The sequence below is a fragment of the Lichenostomus cassidix genome, chromosome 8 (assembly GCF_008360975.1).
Source record: "Lichenostomus cassidix isolate B80296 chromosome 8, HeHo_3.0, whole genome shotgun sequence".
Lineage (NCBI taxonomy): Eukaryota > Metazoa > Chordata > Aves > Passeriformes > Meliphagidae > Lichenostomus > Lichenostomus cassidix.
In genome coordinates, this window is record NC_139489.1 from 19,753,295 (window position 1) to 19,778,817 (window position 25,523).

The 25,523-nt window shown below is 39.1% G+C and overlaps 1 protein-coding gene across 2 annotated transcripts in view; it reads right to left on the minus strand.

Annotated features, from left to right (window-relative positions):
• The window catches only part of LOC146433995 (uncharacterized), a 324,515-nt gene that overhangs the window by 105,782 nt on the left and 193,210 nt on the right, over nucleotides 1-25,523 (minus strand). Inside the window, exon 7 of one of the 2 annotated variants that reach the window (XR_014853779.1) lies at nucleotides 534-768. The exons of the other annotated variant lie outside the window; for it this stretch is intronic. The gene's annotated coding sequence lies outside the window, so the exon portion shown is untranslated. The remainder of the gene's footprint in view (nucleotides 1-533; nucleotides 769-25,523) is intronic. 2 annotated transcript variants of the gene reach the window in all.

Genomic DNA, 25,523 nt, shown 5'->3' on the forward strand with positions numbered 1-25,523 from the left:
TAGACACTCAAATTTTAGGTCAGCTTACTTAAAAAAAAAAACTGAGAAAATTTAAGCAACTTCAGTCAAAGTATAATTTTTCTAAAATAATGCAAATCTTCTGCAAAACTGTTTTGTTGTAAAGAAAAAAAACAAACAGGTAAATATTTAATTTTCTTTCAGTGTGTTCTTTGTTTTCATTTCTGACTCAAAAAGCTCCTGACTCTGGCAAACCAAAAAGAGAGCTGACAAAAAGTAAAATAATAATGCCCATCTTAAGCCTAATTTTATACTCCTCTGATTTCATCTCCTATATCACTGAATTCAATTAGCTTACATTTATTTTCATTGAATCTATTTAATCTCTCAGTACTCATCTGTGACTGGCACAAGGCACTGTTGCCATTACTCTGCAACCATCGCCTGCTCGCCCACGCTTTTCATCACCAAGGGAGTTCATCCTTTCCATTTCCTACCCATCAACAGCCCAGACACCAAGGCAGAGAAGGAAAAAAGAAGATCAATTAAAAAATCAGTTTTATGAAACTGCCCACCTGGTAATGTGTGTTCTCAGACACAGACTTGTGTGTCACTGAGGCTCTCCCTGCAGCAGCTTCCCAGGGTTATCAAAACAGCACTGAGTGTCCAGAGATGCTGCCCATCATCATTTTCATGCTGAAAGCTGGGAGGATATCTGTTCCTTAACTATGCTTCACTTTAATTATCAGGTTGCAATTAACACCCTGCCACTCTTTTCTGTTTGCTCTCCTTTGCTCCATTTCCTGCAAACTGATTAAATAAAAAATTAAAAAGAGAGAGAGAGAGAATAAGGCTTCCAGAACCTTAGTTTATCCAATAACATATTTTATATCTGAAAGAACGTTTTCATCTCTAATTCTTTTTCTAATTAGTTTCTGTGCCCTGAATTCAGCATTTCCCACAATTTGCCTATCAATGACATAAAGAGATTATATTTTTCATGTTGCTAGCAGAGAGTCAGAGAGTTAAATCCAATCTGAAATGATTCTAAACCCCCAGCTCATTTACCCCAGCCTTATTTCTTCCTCTTACTCCCTGACTGAGGATTTCTGTGTTACACAGCTGTTGTTGAATGCCTAGGGTGAATAGCTAGCTCCAGATACTGAAAGAAGTTTAACACTTAAGTAAAATTATGACATATTGTTAGGTTTTTACTGTAGAAAAAGAGAAAATCTTTAAAGATGTTATGTTGAAATCTTGAAAGTATTAACAAATGTTTTATCTAAGGATCAAACGTCTTTTGAAGAATGATAGGTAAAGCACAGCAGCTCTGCTGGGTTCAGCTTGCACAATTTCTCCTTACTTAACATGTCTTCTTTTTTTTTCCCCTATGTAGAATGAAGGCTTACAAACTCTCAAAACCACATGCATTGGGACAATTTAATTCACCAAGTTTCTACAGTAGGATTCAGTTTCCAGAAGTCTACAAATCCCTGGGTTTTTTTCCTTAATTCTTAGCTTTATAATCATAGTCAAGATGCAACAGAGTTTGAAGATAGCTGTTACATAGCAAAAAAGGCCATATAAAAATTTACAAAAGAAACCCAGAGATCTGCATGTGTGTACAGTAAATTAAATAAACAAATATTCTCTACATATGAGAAAAAAGCTTATTTAATATTCTGCCTATATAGAAAAACAGAGTAGACCTCATAAACTAGGACGACACACCTGCTAACTCCCAGGATAGAAAGTTTATTTCCCAACAAGGAAATGTTTCAGCAGAAGAAAAAGCCTGTGTGCTACTGAACTCCCAGAAACTTGCTGCACCAGTGAGAGGTGCTATCAGAGCACCAGCAACAGGCACCAGGCTGCAGCAGTTGTACTGTAAACAGGTGTCTTTCCAACTCGAGTCCTGAAGCACAAAGAAGCAAGAGTGGCCCAAATCACTGTACTGTAAATTGGAATACACCTTCTTCATCTGACCATTGGACATTTCCATCTTCAGAACAACCCTCTGAAGGAGATAGCTCTTATGCTGAAGTATTCAAGGTGTGCATTAAACAGGGAAAAAAGGAAGAGCTGTCATGCAGTGGGTGATCTGCAGTCGATTCTGTCAGATTCTGTTACTCTAGTTCATTATCAATAAGGCTTAAGAACAAAACACTGTTTTTGTTTATCCTCAGTTGAACTTTGAATAGTACCAGCTTCCTGCTGTTTGGAACAGAAAATTTTACACTGAGTAGGGAGCTAATAGGCCCTCCCTTTGGCCTTGAATCCCCTCTTGCCATCTACATAAATGCATATCCAACTGCAGTCACACAACAAGATTCCGAAAGCAATTTCATTTGCAGAGCTCTCCAGCCAAAGCAAGGATCCTCCTCTCCTTTTCAAATGCAGGAATGGCCACCTGTGGCAGTATCCTGTGCTCCTCCAGCCATGTTACCCTATCACAGCAAGCTAATAGGAGCAAGAGGAAGCTAACTGCCTGGAATAAGAGGATAAAGGTAATGGAGCAGAAACAGAATAGGAAATATGAGACATTTTAATGCTGTTGTAACTGCCTGCTTCCAGCAATTTTTTGCCCCATGATTGTTTCATCTAAGATTCAGACTCTTCTAAGTTAACAGAGCTGTATAACCCCCTGCACAGAGTGTTCATGTTCCCTTCCCTCTGGGGAGCACTGCTCTCTTTCTGAGAAAGACAAAGATAACCCTATGTCAGTGTGACACCAACTTAGGGACTCAGCTGCGTTTTAGCCAAAACCCCAGGTGAGATTAGGCTGAGTTTGAACCTCAAAGCAAGGGTAAACCTGAATTTGTATCCTCAGCTTATGGTGGAGCTCAATGCAGGCATCCAAAAATCAATGCACTAAAGCTAAAAGCTTAGTAGGGCTGGAGTCCCCCAACCTGCTAGCTCCTGATTTTTTTCCACTTCTTTTCTTTGACTCTGAGCAGTACTTTTCAATCAGTTACACAGCAGTGTCACAGAAGGCTGTATATTCTCACAAACAATCCAGAGGACACTCATTAACCTGAGGAATTCATTTTAGATCTTGTCCATTATGCAAATAAGAGGTACAATTTGTTCCCATTTTCTGTGTAGCATTATTGATTTATATAACACTAGGTTGGTCTCAACAACATAATTTTTAATCAGAAAAAAAAGAAAAAGTGGTTTCAGAGTTCAAATAGAAAGGAAAACTGAGCCATAGTTTTTAACAGATTTTTAAAAAGTAGGTGCAACTACAGCTGTAGGTGTGATATGAAAATTATATTGACAATACAACATCTATTTGATGCCAGTCACAGAAGTAAATTGCCTGGAATGGATGACAAAGTATTTATCATCCTAGGATTGATTATATAAACAAAATATACGTATTTTGATATACCAAAAATGGATGGTTCCCTGGGGATTTGAGTCAATGATAGACTTTTAAATACCTCAAACTGCATTCTTTCTAAAATCTACAGCAACTGATCCTTCCCAACAGAGTAGTTTTCAGCAGCCTGTTCACAGATCTCAGAGCCAGGTGTGGCTGCAGCAGAGAGGAAGGAAGGTCTCCAGCCACCCCCAGCAAGGCAACCCTTTGGGACAGCTCCAGGTCCTGCACATACCCTGGTACCCACCATTCTACTTTTCTCAGTCCTTGTCCCATTTCCTTCAGAAAACATGAGTAACAAGCTGAATAACGTGCTAAAAAACACACATATAAAATCAGTTTTCCTTGCAGCTTGTGGAAAAGCTCGCAGCAAGCCAAGAGCAAAGATAAATCATTTAAACTGAGACAGCGATCGATGCAGTGATAGTAAACCTGTGGCACAGACGCTGGCATTTTAACATGGTGCTTCATCAGGGGCACACATGCATGAGTTGGGACTTCTTGCTGCTGCCCAAATAACATAGCCAGGTAGTTATGTTATCCAGAAAACATGGACAGGTGGAAGAAGAAAGAGCTCTTGAACATAAAAGAGCTGGGGAGCAGCACCAATGAGAGGAAGGACTGAATGCTTGCAAGAAGTGAGTTTTTCCTCCATTGAACACAAAAAGCATATTCAAGCTTCCCCTTGAATTTTCAATCCTCACAGAAATGCAGTTCACAAAAGTGTCCTTTGTATGAGTGATTACACAGGTGTTACTCTACATTCTCATCAAAACTTCACACTCTAGCTATTAAGAACAGTGTCCAGGATCACAGTTTACTGTGAAGTTTCCTTAGGGACTAGATGAAAAAATAGGAAAATAAGTTAAGACCACCAGACAAAACCGACAATAGTCACCCCCAAGCAAGAGCCTTGAATGATTTTGTATATTTTTCCTAGAGGTATGACTACCCCAAAAATTCCGTAAGCAGAAGAGAACAAGGCTTTGACAAAGACTACTTTCAGAAAAATACAGCTAACAATAAAAAAAATGCGTAGTTTCTTAAAAATGCATTTGAAGATACATATTTCTGTCTGCACTTGAAGGAACATCTGAGTGTCTATTATTAGTATGCAGGCTTGTCTCTCCTCCTGCCCCAGGTCACCTTTCTTGCCTGCTTCCCTTGTGCCACCCTCCATGGCCTAGCCAGGATTGGTGTCCAAAGCAGGCTTGCAGAGGGAGGGAAGGCGCCACAGCCAGGGCTGCAGGATGTCTTCAGTGCCAGAAGGGAGCCATGGCAAATTGGTGTCAGAGAGGTCATATTTTCCATTATGATTTCAGCAGTTCTGCACACATTATTGTCCATTCTGGAGCCATTCTATCTTTTTGACAAAGGCATTCCAGACCTTTAGCAAATAAATATGGTTGGAGTTATCCTGGTCATTTAAACCCAGCTGTTAATAATTCATTGCTCTAACACAATGCTGTGCTGCATACATACACATGTAAGCTCTTCATTTTTTAAGGGGTTTTCCAGATTCTCCCTACTAAAAATTGGTTTTCAAGATCAATTTTAAAAAATCATTTCAAAATCAGATTATTTTGCCATCCTAAAAAATACCCTTTCCCCCCCCCTCCAATAAAGAGTGGATTTTGATTTTTTTTCATGGACTATTTAGGAATCTTCATGCAGCTATTAGATATTCACTTTCAGAGGTTTAAACAGAAAAATTCAACGCCTATTGGGGAACTACATGAAATAAGAAATAACCTGTACTGATATAAGATCTAATATCCTCCTGAGTCCAGGTTACTGTCACATTTCCAGGCTCTTTTACTCCCTATTAGCTTTCCTGCTTTGCCTGACAGAGAAGGGCACTAGAACTAGATAAATATGGGAATGCTGCACTTTTGTGGTAATGCAGCTGTGGTTTAAATAAAATTTTCACAATAAGGTAAGCAATGGAAAAGACCTGAGGCATTGTGAAATATCCATCTTTGGAGATACTCAGAATCTGACTGGAAAATGAATCAGGTGACCTCCAGAGACCCTTCCACCGTAAATTATTCTGTGGTTCTATGAACTTCGGGTTTTTGCAATCTAATAAAACAGTTGATTGAAAGGTTTGTATTTGACTTTAGCTTTGAACAATTACACTGTAAACCACGCAAACCAGAATGTGACCAACCACAGTGAGCCACGAGCACCTCTGGGACAGCTCAAGGCAGAAGCCTCTTCACCTCCCAGCAAAATAGCTCCCACCACCAACAGGAGCTGTGCCCAGGCACCCAAAGCTGCCACCTGCTCTTCTGCCACCTGTTTCAAGTTGAAACATCTCTTCACACACAATTTGTCACCAGAATAATATAAAAATATCATATTCCCCTTCAATACAGGTTTCAAAATGCATAAATTGCTTTTTAACTCATTGGGGCTCTGAAATGTTTTTCAAAGTAGTGAAACATCTGTGTAATGTCAGTGGGAGTTCACTCAACCTAACAGTTTAACAGTTCCTTTTAGGAAGGTTCATATGTTAAGTGGTTGTTGGATCAGTTGGATAGTGAGCATGGCAGCCCAGAAGGATGAGGGGCAAAATGCTGCTGCACACCCATCTGCCCTCCATGTGTGCCTCCATCCATCCTGGCACAGAGCCCTGTGTATCACTTGGGCTGATCTCCAGCGCTGATCTCACAAAGCACCATCCAGAGAGGAGGAAAAGGGCCAAACACACCGAGCTGCTCCCTGTGGCAGCATCCCCAGAAATGTTTTCCTGCCGTTTCATGCACTAAGATGCTGGCAGGTTTACAAATGGCAGATACTGAAGGACTCACCACTGTGACACAGTGCAATAGCAAAGAGCTGGACTAATAGGTTCCTAAGCACCATCTGATTACTTGGGCTACCAGAGTCAGCTCCATGGACCACATGTTCTAGAATACAAATTTCAGCTTCTCAAAATGTGTCTCTCAAACTACTTTAAATAAATAATTTTTAAAAAAAATTAAACCAAGGCTTTCCTATAAGGGTAGGAGGGATGAAGGCAGTCTTTGCTGAAGAAGATTGCCTAGCTCTTGAGCACTTTGGTTATCAATGATGTCAGAAATATTGCTTACCTATGTTGAAAGTACACTGTTCTCTAACATGTAAATCTCCTATCACAAGATTCTTACTGGGGAAAGCTATTCAATCACAGCAACAATCTGCTCATGTTTTAAAAAGCGAGCTGAAAGTTCAAAAATAGTTATAAGGTACGTCAAACATAGCCAATGCATTAACCAGCCACTTGCCTTACTCTCCTGAGGGCTGTGAAATATTTAGTTTTACTGCAGGAAAAAAAGGAGACTAGCAATACAATTTTTTTCATCTGCCTGTACTTTCTGCCTGGAATTTAATCCTGCATATAGATACACAATATTATTCCCAACCAAGCTATCTGTTTTGCATCACAAAATGAACCATTCCCTGTTTGAAGGGGCTGTCAGTTATCCATGTTTTGTTAAGCATAAAGCAATACTTGCTATTTCAAATCCCATACTGCTGACAGTCACTTCTTAGGAATCTGAATAAAGTCACTTGAATTATTTAGAATAGTGAATAGAATGCATTATTCCATTGTTCCATTTCTACAATTAAATCAAGATAATAAATGAGCTTTCAGTTAAGTACATGCTAATGTCTGACCCTGACTGAGACAGAATCAACCGTCACTTCTTTAAGGAATAAATTATGATATTCCAAAAAAAAGAGGTGAAAACCAGGGTATTTTGATAAGCATTTTAGGGACAAGAGCTGTGATACTCCAAGCTGATGGGACATGTATAAGCAAAATGTAAAACCTAGTTAAGACAGAGTTTTATTGGTATAGACCTGCTGGAGAACACATCTCTTGGATAAAACTGACTATGAACACTAATAACTGCTGCTTACATAGCCCAGAATTAATGTGTTTCCAGAAAGCAATTCAGTGGGCTGATAGATATACTGTTTTTTTTAATAAGGTGTTTACCTTTTTCGTTCAGAATTTAAGAGACACGAGATAGTCCTGTATTCTTCTTCAGCATATATTCTTGTTAAATTTTTCATTTCCCCAAAAGCGTGGCCAACTCACAGCACTATGGCTACTCTACATGTGCTCCAAGTAATCATTTATGAGGTGTTTTTTTTCCTCAGGCCCGTGAATCAGATTCTTTAGAGACACAATATATTGCATTTTTTCAGAGAAAAGTATTTCCTAGAGACATCTGCTCCATCATAAACATATGATAGAATTAGTAATTCAATATAAAGAGATTAAACAAGTTGGAATAATGCCTATACCTGCCCAGAGATACACAGTAACCAAGACGTAAGAGAAAACATCATGGTACTAGAAAATGAAACTTTAAAGCAGTTCTGAAATTCTCCATCATAAATCGAGATTATGTTTAAAAGGAATAATACTGTGAACAAGAAAACTGCCTACAACTTGTAGTTTATGAAACAGTCAGTATTTGTGACATTTACCTCTAAAGTACCAACTTTTGGTAAAAGCAAGAAACAATTTTGTTTTATGCATTATCATCAAAGATGAGGAAAATTTGTGACGTAACTGTCTCAAAAGATAGAATACAGATTTCAAAACCAAACATGGCTCCTGAAGTCTAATTTCATATGGAACATCTCACTAATGGTTTTGACACATTCAAAGGATTACACTGATCTATCTGGAGTTTGCTAAAACACTTCTACTAAGTAACTGAAGTGACTTTTTTTACTATCTTTACACAATTGCATCATGAATCCATACCAGTCTTTAACTTATCATTTGCTATTGTCCTCAAGCTATTGTGAATGATGTTACAGCAAGGATCTACAGAAACACCAAACTATCCAAAATTGTCTGATTTTATCTTGAAACCACCCATTGGACCATCATCTTAAAAGACATTTTGAAAGCACCTCTAAAAGAAAAAACTCTATTCAGTCATGTCAGTAACTACACTCAGTAATAAAGATTACTGGGGTAACAATGAGGTTCCTCAGAGGATAACAGTAGTCCCTGGAATGAAATGAAATTCCTGAACAACAGAGGAAGCAAGCCAGCTCTGTTCTCCAAGCCACCTTTCCTAACACACCCATAAATAATAAACTTTCACAAACATCTTGTCACAGAAAAGTATTGCAATGTTTATACAATTTTCCCATGGAGAGAACATGACAGAACAAACTATATGTAACAGATTCATCACATTACTAAATGTTCTTGGGGGGAACACTCTAAGCCACTGGTAGAACCAGAAGGAACAGTCCAGGTTCAATACTTATCTAACAAAATAAAGGCTCATGATTTTTATAACATAACTTTCCTGAATGCAGAAAAAAAATTGGTTTTAGAAAAAAAAAAAGAATAAAGTAGATCTATAGAGAATGTAAGTAAATATAGCACAGTAACAACCAAGGGAAGTAGATTTTTACCACCAGGGAGTTGAGGAGGAAGCTAAGTGGCAATGAATACCAAATTTCCCTAACTTACCTCAGTTACAGAGTTAAAAATAAACTCTGCCAGTCCAGAAGACTGCAGTGTGTCCTGTGTTATTAGTTTTTGTACACAAGTGTGACAGTTTGGAGACTATGCCAATGTCAACTCCCCAGTTCCACAATTTCTTTTGACTTGGAAAGTAATCTTTACTGTGGACTGAAGCATTCATTGTCCAACAGCAGCTTGACACTTAGGGAGAGACCATGTCTGGAAAACCCTGACAGAGAGATCAGCACCCACAGTAACTGAATGGCTTAACCCCAGGAATAGAATGGATTTACTACCAGAAAAGCCATTAGTTTTTCAGTGAGTTTCTTCATAGAAACTAGTCAGAATAAGAGTCTGGAACTCCTGCTGCAGATGCAGTAATATAAAACTGCAGTTTCTCTTCCTGCCATTCCAAATCAAATGTCAGGACTGAGTTTTACAGATAATTCTTTTTGAGCCAAAGAATTCATTTTGCCTCTAAAAGCAAAAGCCCAGCAAGAAGAAATTTAGAGAGACCAGACCCAAGAAATAGCTTTTGGGCAACCTGCAGCCCTCTTGAGAGGGCAGAGAGCAAAGCCAGAGCTTAGCACAAGTCAGGACATCAAAAGCAAGCAGGCAGGTGTGGCCTCTGAAGGATCTATTGCAGCTGCAAGGAAACCCAGCATGGCAGCAGCCATGTGCCAAAACCAAGAAAGGGGCAGCAGACATGAAAAGCTGGTCTGACCATGCACAGCACTCCTTGGAGGACCAGAGCTGGAAAGAGTGACTGGGAGCATGTGCTCCAATTATTGTCCAGACAGCTGCATAGCTGCTCTTGTAAAAGATATTCTTACAGTTATAATTTGGAAGAAGTATGTCATGAGGCACTTGCAGAGGGAAGATATTCTCTGAAACTCATTTTGACTTGAGCTTTCAACACCTCTTTACAGGTATCTAGTTTAAAGCAAGAAGAACATTCCCCTTAATTTTCTCCATTTTCTTCAGTGCAAATCATGTCCCACTTAGTGTCTCCCAAGGAGCTGTGTTTTGCACAAACAATTTGGTCTTGTTCCATTGGTTAGCCAAAGCAGGAGGCACTGTTTACTATTTTAGCATAATCTCGCTTTCTTCTTCAGAGGAAGTTCAAAATTATATGCTTACACTCTTGTGGTCTTGGTGTATTTCAAACTTCCATTTCAAAAGGTATGCAAATCAAGCTTCAGTGTCTGGAGTAGCCAGTCCAAGTGTTCTATTTTATCAATTTCAAAAGTCGATGCTCTGTGCTTTACCACATATTAAGTAAATCTGTCTATATATCCCTTATAAAAATTTAAACTCATGCTCTTGAGAAGTACAAGTGCTAAGAAAAGAGGGGACATCTACAGGATAAGAAATTATTAGAGCTATAAGAGTTCAGGCAATCCTTATTCTCGCTTGGCTTTTTCAATTATGCCAGGTTTGGGAGGAAGGGATTCAACCATTCCTCCAGCAGTCCATTCTGCATATAAGGCAGACACAGCAAGTCATCAATAACAAGAGGAAGAGATTTTACATCTACAACACATACTCTGACAGACTTGGAAAAGAACTATTTTTTGCATAATATATAACCTCCTCTGCAACTATGCATTGGTTATAAAAAAATGTTTCAACCTTATTACCAGTGCCTTACAAACATGAAAACGCTGATCAAGTCCACTGCATAGTCCTGGTTTGGATGTTTATTGTGAAAATTACAGCAGTAATTATAAAAAATGCATATCTAATAACCACGTTTTCCCCTTACCCTAATTTACAAAGTGCAGTTTCCCAGGCAACAGACTAGTCCACGGAGTCTGTAGACCTCTGAATTTTTTCATTCAAAATATGAACCATTGTTAGCTGAATTTACGTCAGCTTACACAGGTTTGCTTTTCTTAGTCACCTGGTGTGCACTGCTTGCAAGTAATCCTTACATGTGCTGCAACGGACACTTTATATGTTCAAACCCACTATAATAATTTTATTTTCCAAGGAAGTGGAATTTTTTTTTCTGGTTAAAAAAGATACAAATATGGGTGCACACAGGTTTATGATCCCCCCATCACTCCCTCTTTCCCCACTGCTTTCCTACGCACACACAGAAAAGAACTTTCACAAAACCCAGATTTGACATCAGCTTTTGGGCCAAATTGTGTAATGTCTTCTGTCCCATAATGTCAAAATCAACCTATAACACTAGTGAAAGAAAACAGTCAACCAAGTGGGTATTTCTGGCATTCAGAACCTTTATAAGTCTTGGCTATCCCTAAACATCACAAATATGCTGAAGAAGCAATTTAGTTTCTCTAAAAGCACCACATTTAATTAAGAGCATAAAATGTCAAAAAGGAAGACATACCAATTCTGTTAATTGTGCCATCATTCCTGTAAAACATACCTGAGGAGAAAGCAGTCTGTGACCTGTAAACATGTGCAAAAATGTGTCTCTACTTCCAAGCTGTCCTTTGTGAAGAGTCTGAGATGATAAACCAGGTCTACAGTGAGAAGTTTCACTGCTATATGCCTGTTCCTCAGCTGAGCTAAATGTGCATCATAGATAAAAGTAAGATGCTATGTAAGAGCCAGTTATGTCTTCCTATTTTGGGATTTTTTTAAAAAAAACTCTCTCAGAACTTATGCAAACTGTGTCACTTAAAGCCTAATGCGTGTCATAATCTGTTTTTTCTTACATTGGTCATGTATCTTCTTCACAGTCTTGCCGACGAGGCAGTGCAGAATCAGCATGTCAGAGACTCGCAGCAGTGAAATTCCCATTTGGCTCCGTAGGCTGCTGTCTGTCTCCATGCACTACACAGATGGAAGACAAGTTCACAAATTGAAGACAACTTACCAAGATCTAAGAGTTCAACCAAACACTAAACATGGATTTCTCTTACAGATCACTCATACATGCAGCCACCGACATCTCTATGGAAAACTGTCATATATATTGCCTATTTAAAAACAGTGATTTACAATACAACAGAAATCCATGAAAAGACAATATGAAATGGGTGGGGTTTATTTTCTGACTTGCTCTGTTTGCTATCATAAAAATAAGGGAAATTATCTTTACTGGGTTTTTTTTCCATATTATTATGAATATAAGGTAAGGTCTGATGCCTGGGGCCATATCTACATTCAACATCAACAACCCAGTATAAAACCTTTAAATATGAAATCTGGCCTGAAAATATATTGAGATTCCTAGACCTCCAATAATCTGTGGAAAAACTTCTTCATGCATCTCAAGATAAGACTGTATGATTTCACTTGGTATAAGTTAGAGCACAATTAATTTTTTTTACATAGCATCTCTGACCAATGTGCAGTTCATGGTGGTTTTTTTCTAGCTGTACAGGAAAAACAGAATGAAAACTTGCCCATCTTACCAGCTTCCCCTCAAAGGCAATAACTTCATGTCTATACTGCAGGAGCCTTGTTTAGAAAGCAGGTATCATAGGGACATTGCCACTTTTTAGAAGTTGCTGTTCAGCCCTGAAAAGCCATTACAAAAGAGATTTTTAAGCAAGGTAACATGTATAACTTTCTTATGTATAAAAGAGACCAGTAATAAAAGTCAATAAAGTACTTCGCTCTCTCTTTTTATACTAAGCAATAGCTTTTTCCCATTGTAAAAGACACCTAAAAGCAATGGTTGCCAAAGAGTTAAAGGTACAAGAGCAATAAACTGCTCAAATCAGAAGTGTTAGCACACCAAAATGGAAAGAGTGCAAACTTCTGCTGTATATCTTTTGTTTCTACTGCTACAGAGTTCCAGCTTTCCCACTTCTTTTTTTCTCACTTTCAGATTCTCACTGCTGGGAGTTATAGGAAGAGAATATGGTTTCCAACAGCCATTTTAATTTTAGGAACATCTATTTGGTAACTGAATTTTAAACTCAAATTATGATGTGAATTCAACTTTATTATCAAGAGGCATTTCACAAAAGAGAAAACACAAAAGGATTTGTGGATGAGCTCTTAATTCTGATAATGACTTCTTTTGGATTGCCAGGTAGCCCAGGAGTATAAAGCAATGTTGAGGTGAAAGGGGAGGTAATTCTACGGACAAGAGTGGAACTGCATGTAACATATAATAACTCTCTACAAAAGTAGGAACTGCTTACAAATACTAACCTTGGAGAAAATGGCAGGGAAGATGTGCAAAAGCAAGGCTTTTGGGAACTAATACAGGAATGGAGAGAGGCAATCTTGGAAGGTCACTAAGGTTAAATAGCTAATTACAAAAAAATGCAAATCAAGAAACAGTTTATGCAGTCAGAAGATCTCAGCATAGCCAGTCTGCTGACTTGGGAACTGCAGGAAATGGATCAATGAGAAACATGGAGCAAATCCATGATATGAGTGGCTTAACTGCCAAGTAAACAAAAGCTCTTAATAGCCACAAAATTCCAAGTTTAGCAATTATTTCTCTTTCCTTCCTAATAGCTGCTGTCATCTCATGAGAAGGAGTCTTGGTGGCCCTCAGCCATCCTCCAAGGAGAAGGTTAACATCTTCATTAATTATGATGGGCTCTCTTTCAAGTGCTATTGAGATCAGCTTTACTTTCTGCAGGGTGTGAGATCATGCTAACGGTAGCTACCTCACTGTGACACTGAGCTGTTAATGCACTACTCCTGTTCCAGCATGTTCACGTCCTGTGAACAAACTCTAACATTGCAAATGCCGTCATGATTGCTCAGTGCACTCAGAGCACCTTCACAGGCACCAATGTCCTGGGAATTTGGCAGGCAGGGAGGCAATCTGGTGTTTACACTACGTGGCACATGCATGAAACACTTCTCCACTGGTGATGAAGCTAGCAAAGAAGGTCCCAGCTGTTAAACAAACAAGTATAGCTCTCACATTCATCAAATCCCTGGATGTGTCTGTACCTCCTTGGATGAATGTACTGCTGCACCTTCCCCAGGTGCCCACAAAGCCCAGCAGCCTCTCTGAGACATGATTTTGTAACTTCAGACTTTGTCCCCTCATTCTGTTAAGCAGCTGACCACTCTTCGTCAGGGAAATAATGCTGATGGAACAAGGTAGAGGAAGCAGAGAATATGGTTTCATGATTTCAAGACATGTGCACAGATACAATAGCCAGTGCAGCAGGGATGATCCTGACCTCAACCCCATGGCTCTGCAATGTCACCCCCAAACTGCTTCTGCTTCCTATCCACTCAGCACAGACCACGTGGTGTCTGCTTGCACTATCTCATGCATTTCAGCAGGATAATAATGTAAATTCTAAGTCATATCTGACTGTGAGAAATAAAGGTTCTATCCATAAATAATGATTCTCTGAGGAGTTGCACGTCACTGTTTAGTTGCAATTTCTATTTCGGGTTCTAAAAAAATACTGATTGAGCTATTGGGGACCTAAATGTATCTCTGAAAACTATAAAAATCCCAATATGTACTAGGCAAGTACACAGATTATTTCTGATTAAAACCAGAATATTTCTCAGAATACTAGGAATTATTTGCCATGTCGGTCAGTAGCCTTGGGACCCTCTGTAGTTATGTGAGACATGAACAATTCAGCTGCTATCTCCAGCCCTCAGTCAAATTTCTATTTCATTGACCAATACTGAGTGAAACCATTACAACAGGATTACTGAGCCAGAGCCCAATGTCAAGGTGTGGTGTATAAGGCCATATGCAACACAGAAGAATAATAGAGCAGAGAACTGAACTTGGCTCTTCCATGTCCCAGGAATTAGACTTAGTCACTCAGCAGAGGTCTGCAAAGACAGCACTGTAGCTCCAAGCTAGCAATTGAGACACCTCCACCATGGTAATGTGAATCAAACTCCCACATCTTTCCAAATAAGAGCACTGCTGGGACATAATCCAGATTAATTTCCTCCATTTTTTATGGAACCAGATAGGAAAGGTTAAAATTCAATTTCACAGCAATGGAGAGAGAAAGCATTTTTGTACCTTGAAGATTTTTAATAAGAAAACTGTTTTACCCATTTTCAGTAATCAGCATTGCTGAAGCTAATTCACAATAAGGAATTAAAAAATGACCAACTTTTCCAAGGCCACTTGGCTTTCTTCACACCAGTATCCTGAAATACAGGGTAATCTGAATTTTGCATTTGCAGTTCACTTACTCTCAAGTTGGTTACACTGTTCATACGACTACTTCTCTACATTTCACTGATGATGCATTGTGCTGCTTTAAGCTGGCACGCTATCAGATAAGTTGAAGGGCACACCTTCCCTCTTCTTCACAAACTCCTTTTGCCCCTCCAAACATGCTCTCTGCTGCCCTGGCTCCCTAGTCTTTGTCTCACTCTTCCCAAATGTTCACTTTTTGGGGGAGTTTGCATAGCAAAAATAACGAGCTACATTCTGCTAATAGTCTTGGTGTCCCAGCCCTGACAGCCCCTCCTGCCTGTCCTCACCCGCTCTCCCTGCTGCTCCTGAGACCAGTGAGTCATTGCTAGGAAATGCAGCCTCTTCCTCTAACACCAGCTGCTCGCAAAATCAACAACAATCTGCAAACTGGCAATAATATTATCTCCCTTTCATAGGATAGAACAGCATTTTCTGGCCAGCCCCATTGTTTTAGGTTGTTTTTTTTTCCCCATCTCTCTTAAGACTTCAACTGTATCATTCCCTCTCCCTCACCCTTGAAAACTGAAAACACAATTAAACCTCATTGTCAACCGCCAGCAAGAAAAAGATTACTTTTATAGTTTCAACATACAACTTTTACAGTTTGGGCAAAATAAAACAAAAAAAACCCAACAACCTCATCACTTTCTCCTAAATCCACATATTTTCATGGATTTCATATTTTCTGTATATCTCAGAAATGTAAGTAATGTTCTCCATGTTTTGGTAGAAATAATTGCCTCTCCACTGACAACTTGTCAGGTTTCAGGATGATGCAATATGAGAAGACAGAGATATAATCTTCCAGATTTATAACAGAAATACTCCTCACAGACCCTTAACTAGTGCAGTGGTAGTCAGGGCCACTGCAACATAGAATGATGATAAAAGATATGTTATCTGAGGTAAAAGACTCCCTGCACACACCCAAATACCCCCCTAAGAACTTTCAAAGTTATCCATAGCATAAAAAGAAATTATAGAAAATGGCTCCTTTTCACTATGGTCTTTCCTATTTTACATATGACTCTTCAGCTTCCTGGATAATTTTTTTACTATTTTGGTTTGGTTTTCATTGCTTTTTTCCATTATCTGTCTCCATCCTTGGTCTCCATCAAGACTTCTCTATGAATCTTTCACCATTACATTATCAAGTACACAAGTAGACTGCTGAAAAGGGAAGGATTAAAAAAAGTGTGTGTGTATATGTAGATACACATATACCTACATATCTGATAGCTCCTAAGGTATGCTTCTGACTGTATGTGTGTAAGCAGAGTATCCACCAAGGTCCCAAATGCCTTTTTGTAAAGAACTGATTAGGTTCTGAATCTTTAGAATTAGAACTAAACGTACACAAACTGATGTTTCCTACATGAAATATTCTGTTCATCTCAGAGGGACATATTTTGTTTTCAAGGGATAAGCAGATGGTAAGAAACTGTACAGATAAAAGCAAATGAAAAGAGAGATCTTCAGATCATAGTTAGAGAAATGATGTATTCTTTCTAGATTTTATACACACAGACAAACTCTCAAGATACTTTTCATATACTTCTGCATAAGAGGAATAGCCAGACATCTGAGAATGAGCAGCCACAGCAAGAAAAGCACAAGCAGGACCCTCTCCAGCAGTGTCACCATGCTCCTGGCCATGACATGTCAGGAGGTGGCCTGGCAGCAGCACCACATGAAATTAGCTGCTGGCAGAGCCCCACAGAGGCAGCTGCTGTGCCCTGCCCAGCCAGGCCCTCCAGCTCTGTGCTGAGGCTGATGTGCAGCTGAGCAGGCACTGACTTAGCAAGGTGCACCCAGCTGAGTGCACCAAGGGGCTGCAGTGTTGGTCATGGGGCCTCTGCTGCTGCACCAGACAGTGTTTGTCCCATGGAAATCCCTGCTGGAGGCAGGAACACCCAGCTGGGTATGGCACACATTAGGATCTGCAACAGGAAGGCAAACTGCACACAATTTAAAGCCTTTTACCAGCAGCAGAAATTATTCATATTCCATGGCTAGCTAGATCAAAAATGCCACAGAAGGTTAATCCCTCTTTCCAGAAGGCCAAGAAATGAGTGCAAAGTGATTAGGCAATAATCACAGAAGATTTCTAAAATAATGTAATGAAACAGACTCCCATACTGAGGCATGCTGAAGACAAACCCAGAACCAGTGCCCAGTTTAAAAACACACACGGTACAGGAGGAGACACACAAATGATTCAGGGCTGGCAACAGTGCTCAGGAAATGTGCTGCAAACTTTAAAAGCCCAGCTAACCCTCAGAAGAGACTGAATCAGAGCTACCCACTTTTAATGCTAGAAATTATATAACAGCAACTTGGTTTTATTTCAGTTACTGAGGCACAGACTATGTGGCTGATCAAGAAAGTGATCCCGAGCCAGACAATTTAAGGGTTTGAGCATACAGGTCCGAGAAACAGTATAGAAGAATTCAAGTGACTGACTAGCAAACAGGAATTTGAACATCTTGTCCTGTCTACCCACAAGTAACAGGAAGGCAGAGCTGATAGAGTGTGCCAGAAAAATGTAATTAAATTAATAACATTTTTCTCATAAAAATACCCTTTCAAAACTCTTTCTAAAACAAGGTAAATTATATCTCAGAACTGAAATAATTACTAGGTTAAAATAAAAATCTTAAAGTATCTCAACCAAACTTTTTCATACTTATTAAGTAAATACAAAGATAACAGCTTCTATTTGGGAAATGCCCATCCGTTGTTGCCAGACGACAGTAGAATATTGAAAACAAATATGTGTGTCTCATCTTTTGCTTTTTCTTAAATGCCTGGTCCTAACCTCTTATAGAGAGAGATTAGATCTGGAAAAAGCATTGTCTCAGGAAAAACAGTTGGAACATATTTCCAGAAGTTTCCAGCCACACTATTGACCAAACAAGTCCCTAAAACTTCTAAGGATGAAGAAACATACCAAAATCTCTCTAAGTGCTGAACACCCTCCTCACAAGGAAGCTCTTTCTAATGTCCAGCTCAAACCTCCCAGGCTGTCCCTTGTTTTACCAGCTGTAACTAGCAAGGTGTACTTGCACTGATCACCTCCCTAATTTTGTCCATGCTCAGCCCAAGCCAGGCTCCTGTTGCTGGATCACCATAAGCAATGAGTGGAGACTATATGCTGCCTGTATTAAAAAGATGGTATAGTCATGTTCTACAAACTCCCAGCCTGCAAGACATCCATCACTTGGGGCTGGTAGGAGGCAGGTGCTCATAGAACCCTGCCCTTTGGCTTCTCTGTCAAGAGGAGTCAATGTAGCCCAGCGTGAGCTTTGGGGCTGCATGGTTACAGTTCTGAACTGTAGCCCAGCATGTACACAGAGCACCGTGGTGCCAAAGAGGGAAACACAGTTTCGCCTTTCCAATAAAGCTGTACCTGCTAAGGGTTATCCTCAACAGTAAAATGAATCTTCCATAACTCTATAGCTGTACCAGACTGTAAAAACTCTTTCTGTCAAATAACACACATAGTGTTGGGTTTATGTGCAAGTAAGCCAAGAATGGGGTTACTCACAGGCTTATAGTTGAACACTGTAAGTATGCAAGCACTTGCTGGACCAGGTCCCAAGTGCCTCCCTCATTATCTCCATATCTAAAAATTATGTTTTCCAATTCAGACTGCTCAGTTTCTCCATGACATTGTATTTCCTGCTATGCCAAATAGAACTTTTCCATATTAATTTTAGCAGATGCTTTTATTTATTCTTTTTATTATATTATATTAATGCCTATTGCACTGGTGTCTAGGCAGATGGCCAAATTCAAAACCAAAGTTTTATGGAGAAATTACAAGAATAGTCAGGCAAATGGGTTCTTCACAGCTGGGAAGCTGTTACAGTATGGTATATTTATAGTATATAAAAGATACTTGTGAACAGAACAGATGGTAACTTAAGAAATTACCTGAATTTGGATTTTGTCCTGAATTTCAGTAGGTCCTTGCAAGTTTGACATTCAGCAGTTTTATTCTTTCAGTCTCTTCACTTTCTCTTCTAACATCACACATTCAGGTTTTCTCAAAATAGATACTTTCACAAACTTTAAAAAAAATCTTTTGGAAAGGTTAAGCAATAACTTGAAACTGTTAAGGAATTCAGCAGGTCAGCAGATTTCTTACAGTCAAAGTTATGAGCAGCTGCAGTGTCTCCCACAGATGTGACACAACACTTTATAAACACATGGCTTCCTAAATATACCAGAGTGACAAACTTATCAGCTCATCACCTAAGCGTTTGTTTCATAAACTCTTTGAAAGGAAACTTTTAATTTAAAACTGCTTAAGTTTTGAAGTTCAAGTCTAGCTGGGAAACTTTGGAAAATGAGAGAAGCTTTTAGAGCAGTTTCCTTGTCAACTGTACCCAAGGCACTGTTTACCCTTCCTTTCTGAGGTGATTAAGAAGTTTCTACAGGAACTGAACTCTTGGGATGTGCATCATGATTTTTAGACATATATAATAATTACAAGTTCGTTATACCAAATTATGTACTTTACACTTGCAACATCTAAGTATATCAGCTGATTTCAAAGGACAGATTTCCAATACACAGATGTATATAAGACCCTCATTTTCAGTTGATTTACAAGAAAAATAATGTTGGTATTTAAACCTGAAGTTCTGCTTCACTACAATTAATCAAATGCCTGGTGACCCCTAACTGAAGGGCTCTGTGCTGCACAGTCTCTTTGATTGGCACAGCCTCGCTTGCAGATTGCTAGGTTACCTGTAGCAGCATTTTAAGGGTCCCATGGCGGGTATTTCAGGGTGATACAAACCGTTCATTACATGTGATGTCTAAAAAGTGTTCTGTATTACAGAACATAAAATGTGCAGCCTTAAGTTCAAAGTTCACTTTACACACAAAAAGGTAAAATGCTTCAATAAAAAACTATCTTGGTAACACAGAAAATTTCTAGTCTATCATCTTTGGCGGATTCAGTAAGTTAAATTTTACTGCTCAATATCCTAAATGAGCCTTAGGCTTTTACACAAGCATAAATAGAGATCAGCATATCAGATATTTCATAACATTTGTTCGTCCTGTTTTCCATATAGTCACAATCCTTTGTATTAATAAAGAAAAATATTCATTATAAATTTTCTCCAGGGTGACCTGTGAGCCTTTTCTGTGGAGCCACAGAATCTGATTAAATGTAAGAAAATATATTGTACTTATCTTTTGATTCTCAGAGGGCTACAAATCCAGCAGGCTTCTCTAACAGGACAGCTCTGAACTGCTATAATGCAGCTCTTAACTTGTTTGGATCAACAGATATGTTCAGCTGGTTGCATCCCTCAGTCAACTAACCTGCACAAGAAAGCTACCATACAGATAATTTATACAAAATTAACTTTCACTAGTCATGGTTTAGAGGCTGCTTGGTCATAAAATCTAATCATATATGAGGATTTAAGGAAAAAACAATTAGCCTTCTTGTCACATAATTACATGAATGTACTTTTCCACACAGACAAAGCATGATTTTCTTGTACAGGGCTGGGTTGTATGTCACATGCAGCAAGTTCTTGAGACATCCACACCTTCCCAAAAATTTTACAAGGAGACTATGGAACCTTGTGTTCATAGTCTCTCAAACTAACACATTTGTCTTCCAGTTAAATATGTATTCTGCAGGACTTGACTATACTGCGCTGAACTGAAACTTTATTAAAGCAGTGGCACACGTTTTAGTTTCTGGAAAGTTTTCTTGAAATTTATATATATTAGACTTACAGATCACTCTGGAAACATCTTGTTTGCTGCTAAGGTAGCTAGTATGCCTTAGCAAACAAATTTGGTTTAAATATACAGCAGTTTAAATACATAATTAATGGTAATTCATAATTAATGGTAATAATTATGAAATATTTCATATATGTGAGCATGGACAAGAATGTAAAGCAAACAAATATATGTTTAAGTTTAGCATTATATAAATTCTAATTTAATTTCAGATTTTTCCTTTATCTCAAAGATTAGCCTTCTAAATCCCAATGTTTTCATAATTAATCAATTCTACTTTATGAAGCAGGAAATTGCTATCTGGAAAAAACTGCAAAGCCATCTCAATCCTTCTGCCTCCCTGGCTCACTTACTGAGGCTGGCTTTGGTTCTGTTTGGGGGGTTTTTAGCATGCATGAAGAAAAATTCTACTTACCACTAATGAAAATTAAAATTAAAAAAAAACCAACAAAACAACCATCCAAGAAACAAATAAACCAACCTGAGAGGGGAAAAGAAAAATAAAAGGCAACAAAAAAACCAAAACCCAAAATAAGAGAAACCAAGAGCAAACTCTACATATCCTATTTCCACTGAAATCACTTAGGGCCAAATTCAACAAAGGACTAAAGAACTTAAAAGGTAATTGCTTCAGGGCTTGTCTTTTCAATGCCTGGAGATGATGTCAAGGCAGCAGGTCCCAGGATGGGCTGTGCAATGCTGTGCAGAGCAGGAGTCTCGCATAGGCATCACAGCAGCCAGGCTGTGGCTGGGAGCCATCAAAAACCAACCACAAATCACTGGGAAACAACAGGGTGAGCTCTTTCAGCCCTTCAGCTGATCTACCCAGGACCAAAACAATAGCAATGAGCTTCTCTTCCAGACTTGGGAGCAGTAAAAGAGTTGGGGTCTTGCCTGTGTTCCTTTCCCCACGCAGCAGTCTGCATCCCAGCCCTGCCCCATGCCAGACAGAGCCAAGCAGGGATGGAGGGACAGGCTGAGGCAGCAGCCTTGGGGGGCTGTGGCTCAGCTGGCACAGTGTGCAAAGCCACCTCCTGGGACTTCAGCCCTCTGGAGCTCAGATGGAACCTGCAGTTCAAGTGCTCAGGGTATGCACAGACACCACTGTGAACAGCCCTGGCCATGCCACAGCTCAGCCAGGAGAGCTCAGTGAGGTGTAGGGATTCCAGAACAGGGAGCAGCAAGGGCCTGAACTCAAAGTGAGAGTCCTGAAAAACCCTCTGCAGCTATTCCCTTATCTCTGAGCTCAGTCCAACTATTGGCAGCTCAGCTCTTTCCTGAGACATGTCCCAAAGTCCAGAGTCTATTTGCCTTTACTCACCTTGGCAATATTTTTTACAAGAGGAGTACACTAATATTTAGGCTCTCTGCAGTAGAAAGTATTGCTCAAAGTGAGCAATGGTGGCAGAATCTATTCCAGGGGAAAGGAGAAAAAAAAAAAAAAGAGAGCAATTGGAAACACTTCCAATTAAATGGAAGACCTTAAACATGGACCTCTTTTAGCATCAAAAAATTCTGGGGGCTTCCAAATAAACTCATAATTCAGAAGCATTTGAGAGACAGCAATGAATCAATAATAGATTTTTAGTAGGTTATATCCTTGAAAGAAGGTAGATGGTATAGCAGACAAAATAAAGTTGTTGGTGGTGTAATACATTGCAAGTGGTTTGTCACCTACAACACTGCATTCTTTAAAGATATCTAACACACACATACAAAAAAAATATCTCAAGTGAATTTATTGACCAAAACCAGTTCCACAGAACCAATTAGTACCTTACACAGGCTGCCCTGCAAGGCTTATGAGGCCATCCATCACTTGTCCATTTAACTATTTAGCATTTGTTCCAGCAATTTGTCACACTGTCAGAACGGCAGCATTTCAGAATAGGAGTTTTGGTTGAAAGAAATCTAACTCAGATAGTGCAGATATTTCTTTTCTAATAAGACTTACACAAGATTTATGTTTCTATTATTTTTAACCTTAAGCATCTTGTCTGGAAGGTGAGGTTAATTCTTTGTATTTCAAAGGTTCCACATTTAAATCAATTGCGTTAGATGAGAATTTAAAAATATTATGCAAAATGGAATTACTTCAAACTTCATCAACAATTCACAGTTCTGACATCATAGAGTATGTTATCTTGCAGCTGCAGTGCTTACATTTTTATCACTTTTGCCATCTAGTCATTTGCTTTTATGTTTATTTCTGGCAACTTTCTTAGTTTCACTGCACCAAAAGAATCACAAAAATTACCTTTCCATTGAATGAGATGCAAAGTTTCAACATAACATTAGCATGTCTACTCACAAGGTATTTTAGATTTTTCAGACTCTATACATCTAAAGAGACAGAAAAAGGATTGCTGACAAGTTTCAATTACCTCCAGATATTTATAAATATAAATTTAAATGAATGCATAAAAAATAAAATGCAAAAGAAATATTTCAAGCTCTGCTATCTCTAAAAGAATATTTGATGTCTGTAACACAGGTACTGGGAACCATTTCAAAAGACTGGCGCTTGCTTTTAAATACATCCAGAACATTTTACCTGAACAACACATAGGAATTAGACTGCTGCAATTCCTACATTAAATGAAAGCAGCTAAAATGAGTATGTCAGACAACCTGTTAAGTTCACCTTGTCAGAGAACTCTTGTGGTCCTACTAACACGGTGGTGTGTCCACACACCTGCTGTTCTGCCACTTCACAGAATCCACCAAAATAAACAGGAGCTACTCAATAATAACCTTTAGGTTTGTTCATTGTTTCAGAAGCAGGACTCAGGTTTTTAATGGTGAGAACACAGAGATCAGAGGTCTGCTTTCCTGATACCCTGTAGAGTTTCCTGATTTAGATTTCTTATAAAGAGGCTGCAGCAAAGAAACCTGGGAATCAAATGCCATCTCTGCATCTGAATGCTGTTAAGTAGCTCCCATGGCATTTCTCCCTGACTCTCAGTGTGTGTCTGTCACTAAGCTCACTCCCAGAGATAAAACAGCAAATGTGAACTCCTGTGGGAAAGCACGTCAAGTAAAAACCTTTCTTGAAGCCTCGAGAATGCTCCAGCTCAGTCAATCTTCAGGCCTTCAATCAGCACAGCCATCTCACCCTGTATACAGAGGGTTTTATAGTGTACCAGCATTAGGTAGGGATAGCCAAATGTTTAATATATACAGAGCCAAGCGAATATCTCTCTGTAAAAGGCTTAGCAAATAAATAAAACAGATAGCAACTAGATAATACCTATTTGCACTGCTCAAACACCCAAAATAATCCCCATGCTGCTTTGCTGAGTAATCTGAGAGTTAAAAATGCTCGACAGATTTGAAGTATGTATTTTATTTGTCTCTACCTATTTCTGCCTATAATGAATCACATCAGTCAATTATCTTGGTATCTGTTAAATATCACTGCTGTAGTAGTCTGCCTTCAGAGGATGCATCTACCTTAGATGTAGGTTACTCTGCCTACACAATAAATAGTATTTCCAGTTACACTCAGAATAGCACAGCAATTCTTTCAATACTGGAGAGGCAAAGGTGTAGAATGAAAGAACCTGCAGGACAGACAATCAGTTAACAAGAGCCACGGAATTGATTCCAAGCAGACACACCAAAAGGCCCAGTTAGAAGAGAAGAAGATGCTCACACCCATGGGGTTGCTAAGCCAGAATGTCCAGCTGCAGCTCTTGGGTCTGTGCAACACCTATTTACTTACCTTTGGAAGAGGGCCTGCTTGCTTGCTTTCTTAAATGTATTTCCAACATTAAAAAGCATAAAATGTACATGGAAAACTATTCCAGCTGCAGAGAGTGACATGGAAAAAAAAAACCAAACAAACCCTGAAAACAAAACTTTGCTGTGTTAAACACAAGCCTGAGGGGGAAACTGCCCATAACCAGCAAACAGTTCACCTAACCTGTCTTTAGGGACAACTTGAAAACCTACCAGTAACAGGCAGACAAAGAAAGCGATCAACAAACACCATGGACTGACTTGGACCTACAGTCAGTATCAAGTCCTTCTGCTAGACACCTGAGGAAATAAAAAATGAAGCAGAAGACAGGATATTCTAATATTTACATACTGTGCACCTCTCTACTCACACTCTTCCGGAAAAAAAAAAAAAAGAAAAGAAACCACCAAAAATCCTCTACAGCTTCTGATTTGCTTTTCGTTCCCTTTTGTAAAGGAAGCTCCAGGTCAGGTCCCAGAAGTTGCAGAAAAGTTTTTGGGGGTTTAATAATCCAGACTTAATGGCCATTCATTTGGCAGGTTTGGTACAGAAGTTAGATCAGAATTAATTTCTTGCTTAACCAAGGCTGAAATTCACATTGAAAGTATAAAAAGATATAGCTGTTACTGAAGTCTCATTCAGCAAGAGACATTCAGAGTGAGATGATCGCAGCAAGAACTTGTACTGAATATAAAAAGCATCTGGGAACAGGTACAGTTACAAACAAAAAGGCAAAAGTTGAAAGAGAAAAGTAGAGAAATAACCCAAATTCATCATGATGGGCCAAACCAGTCTCTGCCTGCCTGTGTAGCTGCTGTCAGTGACATGAGAATTGACCACTAAGCCATGGCTACCCCATCAGCTGGCACTCTGGGCAGTTCAGTGCAGAACTGATTGGAATCACCTAATCAGGTCAAAAAGCTTTCACAATGGCCCTAAATGCGGTCACTATCAGAAAGGGGACTCAGGTATAAAGATCAATTACTATTTAAGGAACATTCAGTGAGATACATTTATACTTCCTTAAAGATGGGAAGAG